Consider the following 8,384-nt stretch of genomic DNA (forward strand, 5'->3'; position numbering starts at 1 on the left):
TCTGAGATTTCCCAAAGGACTCCCATAAAGTCACAAAGATTTGGTCTTTTACCTTCTAAAAAGAGAGATGCTAGAAATAATTAGGCTCGTTTAGTATTATTAGGTCTAAAAACAAAAGAATGATACCGTAAAATATGGTGCCTTGACAAGCCCCTTTTTTTTGTTGTTGTTGTTGAGACAAGGTCTCACTCTGTCACCCAGGCTGGAATGCAGTGGCATGATCTCAGCTTACTGCACCCTGACCTGCCAGGCTCAAGAGATCCTCCCACTTCAGCCTCCCAAATAGCTGGGACCATAGGCACATGCCACTATGCCCGGCTAATTTTTGTATTTTCTGTAGAGATGGGGTTTTGCCATGTTGCCCAGGCTGGTCTTGAACTCTGGGCTCAAGCATCCTCCCATCCTGGCCTCCCAAAGTGCTGGGATTATAGGCATGACCCACCACGCCCAGCCTCTTGACATGCTTTGAACTAAAAAAACAGCCTCAGAAACAAAGTCTCTCCGACCTTCTCCCACCCTCATCCTCTGTCCCCCAATCACAGTCCTCTGCCTCTCAGACAGCAGAGGGAGAGGCTTTCTCTGAAGTTCCCTTATGGGACTACAGGAAGTTCCTCCAGACAGAACGCAATTGTCTTAGGTCTTCTCCCTATAATCTCAGAAAACAAAGAAGGTTAGCTTGCTGGAATGATGACTAGATTGGACACCATACCCAAAGCCCAGATAGACTTTCTCCCAGGCTATTGTTTGTTCTTCACCCCTAAAAATCATTTACTTTTCCTCTAAAATTGCCTACATCCCCCACTCCCTCTCCCCTATGAAGAGGGTATTTAAACTTCAACCGTCTGGCCCTTCTTTCAGTAGCACACTTCGGGTGACTCCCGTGCACTTGCACGTTAATACATTTGTATGCCTTTTCTACTGTTGATCTCGCTATTGTCGTTTTGTTTTATAGACTCAAATTCTTGAACTCCCAGGGAGTGGAAGAAAACTTTCTTTCATCCCTACAGTGTGTTATTATTAATGAGTTACATAGAAAGAGTTGTCAAATTAAAAAAGATACTTACACTTCCCTAGTTTAAATTTATATGGGTAAAATCATCACAAACATTTTACAAACTAAAATCTATATGTGAACTTCCTAGAGATTTGTCAATGCCTTCACTGCCTATGACATTGTTCTATTTATCAGAGTTCAGGTGCAACTCTGGCTGATAATAGACAATAGACAATGGTATACAGTAGACAGTCATAATTTCAGTTGTTTTTGGCGTGCCAGCTTTGTTAAGATATAATTCACATACAACACACTTTAACCATTTAAACTATACAATTCAACCAGGCACGGTGGCTCATGCCTGTAATCCCAGCGCTTTGGGAGTCTGAGGCGGGAGGATTGCTTGAGATCAGGAGTTTGACACCAGCCTGGGCAATATAGGGAGACCTCCTCTCTACTAAAACTTTTTAAAAATCAGCCAGGCGTAGTGGTACATGCCTGTAGTCCCAGCAACTTGAGAGGCTGATAGGGGGATCACCTGAGCCTGAGAGATCAAGGCTGCAAGTGAGCCATGATTACGCTATTGCACTCTAGCCTGGGAGACAAATCGAGACCTTGTCTAAAAAATGATAATAATAATAATAATAAGGTGTATAATTCAATGGTTCTTAGTATATTCAGTTATGCAACCATCACCACAATCAATTTTAGAACATATTCTTCACTTCAAAAAGAAATATTATAACCATTAATAGTCACTCTGCATTTCCCCACTAAGCACCAACCCAGATTTGCCTATTTGGGACATTTCATATAGACGGAATCATGCCTCATGTGATCTTTTATAGCTGGTTTCTTCCCCTTAGCATAACATTTCAAGGTTCATTTATATTTTACCATGTATCATTACTTCATTCCTTGTTATTTGCAAATATTATTCCATTGTACAAATATAACATTTTATTTATCCACTCATCAATTTAAAGACATTTAGACTGTTTTCACTCTTTGCTTATTATGAATACTGATGCTATATAAATTCATTTACAAGTTTTTGTGTAAACATGTTTTCATTTCTCTTGGATGTATACTTAGAAGTAGATTTTCTAGGTCATATGGTAATTCTATGTTTAATCATTTTTATGGCAACCCTATGTTTAACTATCAGATTGTTTTCCAAAGTGGCTGCACCATTTTTCAGTCCACTAGCAGTGTATGAGGGTTTCAATATCTTTACACCTTACACAACACTTGGCCAGTCACTGTGGCTCATGCCTGTAATCCCAGCACTTTGGGAGACTGAGGAAGGTGGATCTCTTGAGCACAGGAGTTTGAGACCAGCCTGTGCAACGTGGCGAAACCACATTTCTACTAAAAGTACGGAAAGTTAGCCAGGTGTGGTGGCACACGCCTGGAGTCCCAGCTACCTGGGAGGCTGAGGTGGGAGGATCACCTGAGCTCAGAACGTTAAGTTGTGATCGCACCACTGCACTCTAGCCTGGATGACAGAATGAGACCCTGTCTCAAAAAAAAACAAAAACCAAAAACCACCGCAACCAACAACAAAAACACTTCTTATCTATTTGATTACAGCATCTTAATGGGTATGAAGTGCTATCCTATCACCTTGAGATTTACTTGTTTTTTTTCTCCCTAATGACTAATGATGTTGAACATCTTTTCATGTGTTTATTGGCCATTTATATATCTTCTTTAGAGAAATGTTAATTAGAATGCTTTGCCCATTTTGTATTTGGGTTATTTTATTATTGAGTTGTAAGACTTCTTTATATATACTAGACATGAGTTCCTTATAAGACATATGAGTTGCAAATGTTTTCTCCATTTTGTGGATTGTCTCTTTACTTTTTTGATAGTGTCCTTTCAAGCATGACTGTGGTGAAGTCCACAATTTTCTAATTTTTCTTTTGTCAATTGTGTTTTTGGTGTTACATCTAGAAAGGCTTTGCCTAACCCAAGGTCACAAAGATTTATACCCTACATTTCATTCCAAAAATTTTATTGTTTTAGCTCTTACATTTAGGATTCTGATCCATTTTTAGTTAATTTTTGTGTATGGTTTGAGGAAGAAGTTCATCTTTATTCTTTTGCATGTGCATATCCAGTTGTCATATTTGAGAATGATGCCATTTTACCAAATATGACCATGTTCTTTTAAGTAACTAAGGTTGTAAACCTCGTGAAACCAATGCATGCAATGTCCTGTTGGGTAAGCTCACCTGGTACCTGACTTATAGGTTTCCCTGCCTTCCAGGTAGGTACAGAAGGTCACTTTCTGGCAGGTCCAAAAGTCTTAGCATCTTTTGGGGACCTGGAGAAGAAAGCAATTCGTCTCATTTACAGGAACTGCAAGGAAATCTGATGATGAGTTCTTACCTTGGTTTCTTAGCCCCAGGATAGTAAATAATGAGAGGTTTTAAAAGCCCATTCTGAGATTACTTATAAAAACTTCCAGCAAAGCAAATTTTAGGTCTCTATGGTAAAGGAATTTGCTTGCTACACCTGTATATATAATCAGGCCAGATCTGCCAATGTTGAGAGTGGAGGAAGGGAGAAACCAGTTAGGCAGCAGTTAGGGTGGGTCCCTGGTTGAATTCTTTCAAACAAAAGTACAGCCTGAAAAATCAAGCTGCAGGCACAGATAAGGGAACTTGCACAGGGGGCTTGCCTAAGACGTGCCCACCGATGCACAGATAAGACAGGCTACACAGGTGACTTGCCCAAACATTCCTGCAATGGAAAATTTCGTCTCCTGACACATGCACAGTGAAGGGAACAAAGCAATATGGAGTAATTCAAGCTAAAGGCCCGCATGCGCACTAGGAGGATGCAACGGGGTTACCAGAAATTTGTGCCTTACGGAAATAAAATGCCCAGCCCTCATCGGTTTCTTATAAAAGCCTTTGTATTCAACTGTGAAAACAGCAATCCTCTTTCGGGTCCCCTCTCTGCAGTGGAGAGCTTTCTTCTTTCGCTTATTAAACTTTTGCTCCAACTTCACCCTTGGTGTCTGCGCTTCTTAATTTTCTTGGTCATTATACAAAGAACTTCGGGTGATACTTTGGGCAATGAGAAACTGCTACATTGTGGTGCATTGGCGAGACTGTAACCATGTGACTCTTTGTGATCAAGAATAATCTTTTGAGATTATTTTTTATTAAAAGAGGAGAGACTATACAAAAAATTGTGTTTCAATGGAAAATTATGGATTATCTACACACAACATGCCTTGTGTTACCTAATGTAGCCTTTTTAATTTTTCTTAGAGACAGGGCTTTGCTCTGTTGCCCAGACTGAAGTGAAGTGGCATGATCATCACTTACTGCAGCTTGAACTCTTGGGCTCAAGTGATCCTCCCTCCTCACCTCCCCTAGGACTACAGGGATGTGCCACTATGCCCAGCTAAGTGTTTGTTTATTTGTTTTGTAGATTTGGGGCCTCTCTCTGTTGCCCAGGCTGGTCATTAACTCCTGGCCTCAACCGATCCTCCCACCTCAGCCTCCCAGAGTGCTGGGATTACAGTTGTGAGCCACTGTGCCCAGCCAGTCAGATTCTAGCCTTTATAATCTCTGAGCTAGTTCCTTCCTTTTACCTCGTTGCACTTCTGAGAGCAAGATGGGTCACCAGCAGCTGTACTGGAGCCACCCGCGAAAATTCGGCCAGGGTTCTCGCTCTTGCCGCGTGTGTTCAAACCGGCACGGTCTGATCCGGAAATATGGCCTCAATTGTGCCGCCAGTGTTTCCGTCAGTACGCGAAGGATATTGGTTTCATTAAGTTGGACTAAATGATCTTCCTTCAAAGGATTATCCAAGGCATCTACTCAATGAAAAACCATGATAGTTCTTTGTACATAAAATAAACATTTGAAAAAACAAACAAACAAAAGTCTCTGAGCTATTTTACAACTCTTTGTTAATGGATAGACTACACATTCTGTCTTGTCTGATAGGGTTTCAGTGAACTTATCTCCCCTCTCAGGAAAAAAATACTTTTGCCTTTTTCCATTCCTTTATTCCATATAAATCGGTACCTTTTGACTTTTTCTTTGATCCTGTATAACATTTGCCTGCTTCCCTTATCAAATAAGTAAAATCTTTCACACATGTTCATTTTTTCTCTGTATGAGAGTCATGATTTTACCTTTATTTCAAAAATTACCTTTTAACAATACATTACAAAGTGGGATAGAGATGAAATCAGATACGAGAGAAAAAGACCCATGAAAACGCACAGGTTTAGGATGTACCTCGTTTCGACTCTGCAGAGACAATGAAAGTATCAGAGAAGTTGATTTGCCCAAAGATACAACCAGGAAATGGGGGTGAGACAGGGTGAAGGGTAAACAATAATTAATGGGAAAGAAATTAAAATGACACAAAACATATGAATAAATGCTCAATCCCATAATGCTCTCAAATCTTTTTATAAAAAGACCTATCATTTTTCATCTAAGAGAGTGGTAAAGAAATAGAAGCGTGGTACTATTCAGGGCAGGTAAGTAGGTAGCAGGAATAGGCACATTTCTGCTTTGTGAATAAGTGAGCAGGATAAACTCTTTCGGAGGCTATTTAATAAGATTTAAATACAGGTATCCTTTAAACCAGTATTTCTACTTTTAGATGTTTAATGGGTGAAATGCTTGCACAAGTATGTGATGATATATGTTCAAGGATGTTCATTTTCAATATTGTAATAGTAAGCTTGGAAGCACCCTAGATTTCCATCAATAAAGGGCTGTTTCAGAACAACATATCTAAAATCGTGCATTTTTTGTTTAAAAATATACATATAGTGGTCATCTTAGAGGGATGGGACTATAAAATTTTGTACTCCACATTTTTTGTTTTACATGTTTGTATTACTTTTGCTGTATTAAAAAAAAGTAACAATATACCTATAAGAGAATCCAATCTTTTTAACTTGATACAGTATCATGTAAATGAACTCATTTTTTCAATGCACCAATGGAAACTTCTCAGTGGAGGTGGAGAGGGCTGTAGAACAGCACTCTGAATTGGACCTTCATGAAGTAGGGCATAGTTATTACTCACTAGTCACTAAGAACATTTTCTATGAGATGTGCACAATATCCAGACAAGAATTTTAACAACATCCACACTCCCTGCCTGAGCCAATGAAACCCTCTACCTAATCAATTAACTAAAGAAGGTCTTGGGGCAAATAACTACGACTGAAGAATTCATGAACTATAGAATGTAGGTGTGTGTGTGTCTTTTGACTGTAGTTCCCACTGAAGAGTTGCTGAACGATGAATTAATGCTAAATGATCCAGATACACATCATATAAATAATTACTTATAAATATTATTCAAATGAAATTTATCTACTTTAAACAGCTATTTGTGCAGTTAATTGATTTTAAACAGCATATACTTCTAATTTCAAAATAGGCTGATTTGAAGTAGAGTCTTTAGTAGGTGCCTAGCATATTATGATTTTAAAAATTTAAATCTTAAGTTACACTAAAATGCTATAGGAAATGGATTTCATCAGGCAACCAAACCAATGTCATGGGTCACTATTCGTAAATACCATGACAAATAATAACGATTAACATTTACCACAGACTTAGTGCATAGAAATAATTTCTGTGAGTTATGCCTGCAAGCAACCCAGTGATGTAGGTAATGATTTATCCTGGCTTAACAGAAGTTAACCAAAGATACGGAGTGAGAAAATGAGGCCAGGGAGTTCTCTGGGGCCTCTTTTATAAGGGTACAATCCCATTCATGAGAACTCCATTTTCATGACCCAGTCACATCCCAAAGACCCTGCCTCCTAACACCATCACATTTCAGGTGAGAATTTTGCATAGCCATTTGGGAAGGGAGGACACAAATATCCAGGCCGTAACAAAATTCCTCATTGAGGTTATGTGTATTGACTAGATAACAGAAACTCAACAGTTTCCATCCCAAATTTGTTTGCTATCCAATATAGATAGTTTTGTTTTTGTTTTTGTTTTGAAAGAGTCTTACTCTGTCACCCAGGCTGGAGTGCAGCGGCACAATCATAGCTCACTGTGGCCTTAAACTTCTGTGATAAAGTGATCCTCCCACCTCAGCCTCCTTAGTAGCTGGGACTACAGGCATGTGCCACCATGCCTGGATCTTTTTTATTTAATTAGTTAGTTATTTTTGTGGAGACAACGTTTTGCTTTGTTGCCCAGGCTGGTCTCAAACTTCTGGCCTCAAGTGATCCTCCCACCTCAGTCTCCCAAAATGTTGGGCTTACAAATGCGTGCCACTGCATCTGGCCTTATAATTTCTGATTTATATTCACAATAAAGCTAAAGAGGACATACATGTATTGTGGAACAAAAAGCACACAAGGAAGCTGTTCAGATGTCTTTTTAAAATTTTTACTTTTTAATGTTTTTATTGATATGTAATATTTGAATATATTTATGGGATACATGTGATATTTTGTTACATGAATAGAATGTGTAATGATCAAGTCAGGATATTTAGGATATCCATCACCATCAGCATTTTACCTTTTTTATGTGTTGAGAATGTTTCAAGTCCTTACTTTGAGCTATTTTGAAATGTGTAATACGTAATTGTTAAATATAGTCACCTATATAACTAGAGAATATTAGAACTTATTCTAACTAACTGTATGTACCCATTAACCAACTCTGCTTTACTTCCCCCCACACACACTCCCACATTCTTCCCAGCCTCTGATAACTGTCATTCTACTCACTACCTCCATGAAATCAACATTTTTATGAGCATATGAGTACATGCGATAATATTTGTCTTTCTGGTTTTTGTTTTTCTTTTGAGACAGGGTCACACCCTGTAGCCCAGGCTGGAGTGTAGTAGCACTATCACAGCTCACTGCAGCCTCCAATTCCCTGGGCTCATGTGATCTTCCCATCTCTACTTCCTGACTAGCTGGGACTACAGGCACGTGCCATCATGCCTGTCTAATTTTTGTATTATTTCGTAGAGATGGGGTTTTACCATGTTGCCCAGGCTGGTCTCAAACTCATGGGCTCAAGCGATCAGCCCACCTTGGCCTCCCAAAATGCTGTGATTACAGGCATGAGTCACCATGCCTGGCCATATTTATCTTTCTGTGTCAGGCTTATTTAACCTCCAGTTTCATCCACGTTGCTGCAGATGACATTATTTCATTATTTTCTATGGCTGAATAGCATACTACTGTGTAAATATGACATTTACTTTATGCATTAATTCATTGGTAGACACGTAGGTTGATTCCCTATCTTTGCTATTGTGAATAGTGCAGCAATAAACATGGGGGAAGTATGTATCCCTTTGATATGCTGATTTCCTTTCTTTTGGATGAATACCCAGTAGTGGGATAGCTGGATTA

General features: G+C 39.1%; 1 pseudogene; it reads left to right on the top strand.

Moving 5' to 3' along the window:
• The first annotated feature begins 4,599 nt into the window (after positions 1–4,599).
• On the top strand, positions 4,600–4,886 carry LOC114676762 (small ribosomal subunit protein uS14 pseudogene; annotated as a pseudogene).
• The last annotated feature ends 3,498 nt before the right edge of the window (positions 4,887–8,384 follow it).

The sequence above is a fragment of the Macaca mulatta genome, chromosome 3 (assembly GCF_049350105.2).
Source record: "Macaca mulatta isolate MMU2019108-1 chromosome 3, T2T-MMU8v2.0, whole genome shotgun sequence".
Classification (NCBI taxonomy): Eukaryota; Metazoa; Chordata; class Mammalia; order Primates; family Cercopithecidae; genus Macaca; species Macaca mulatta.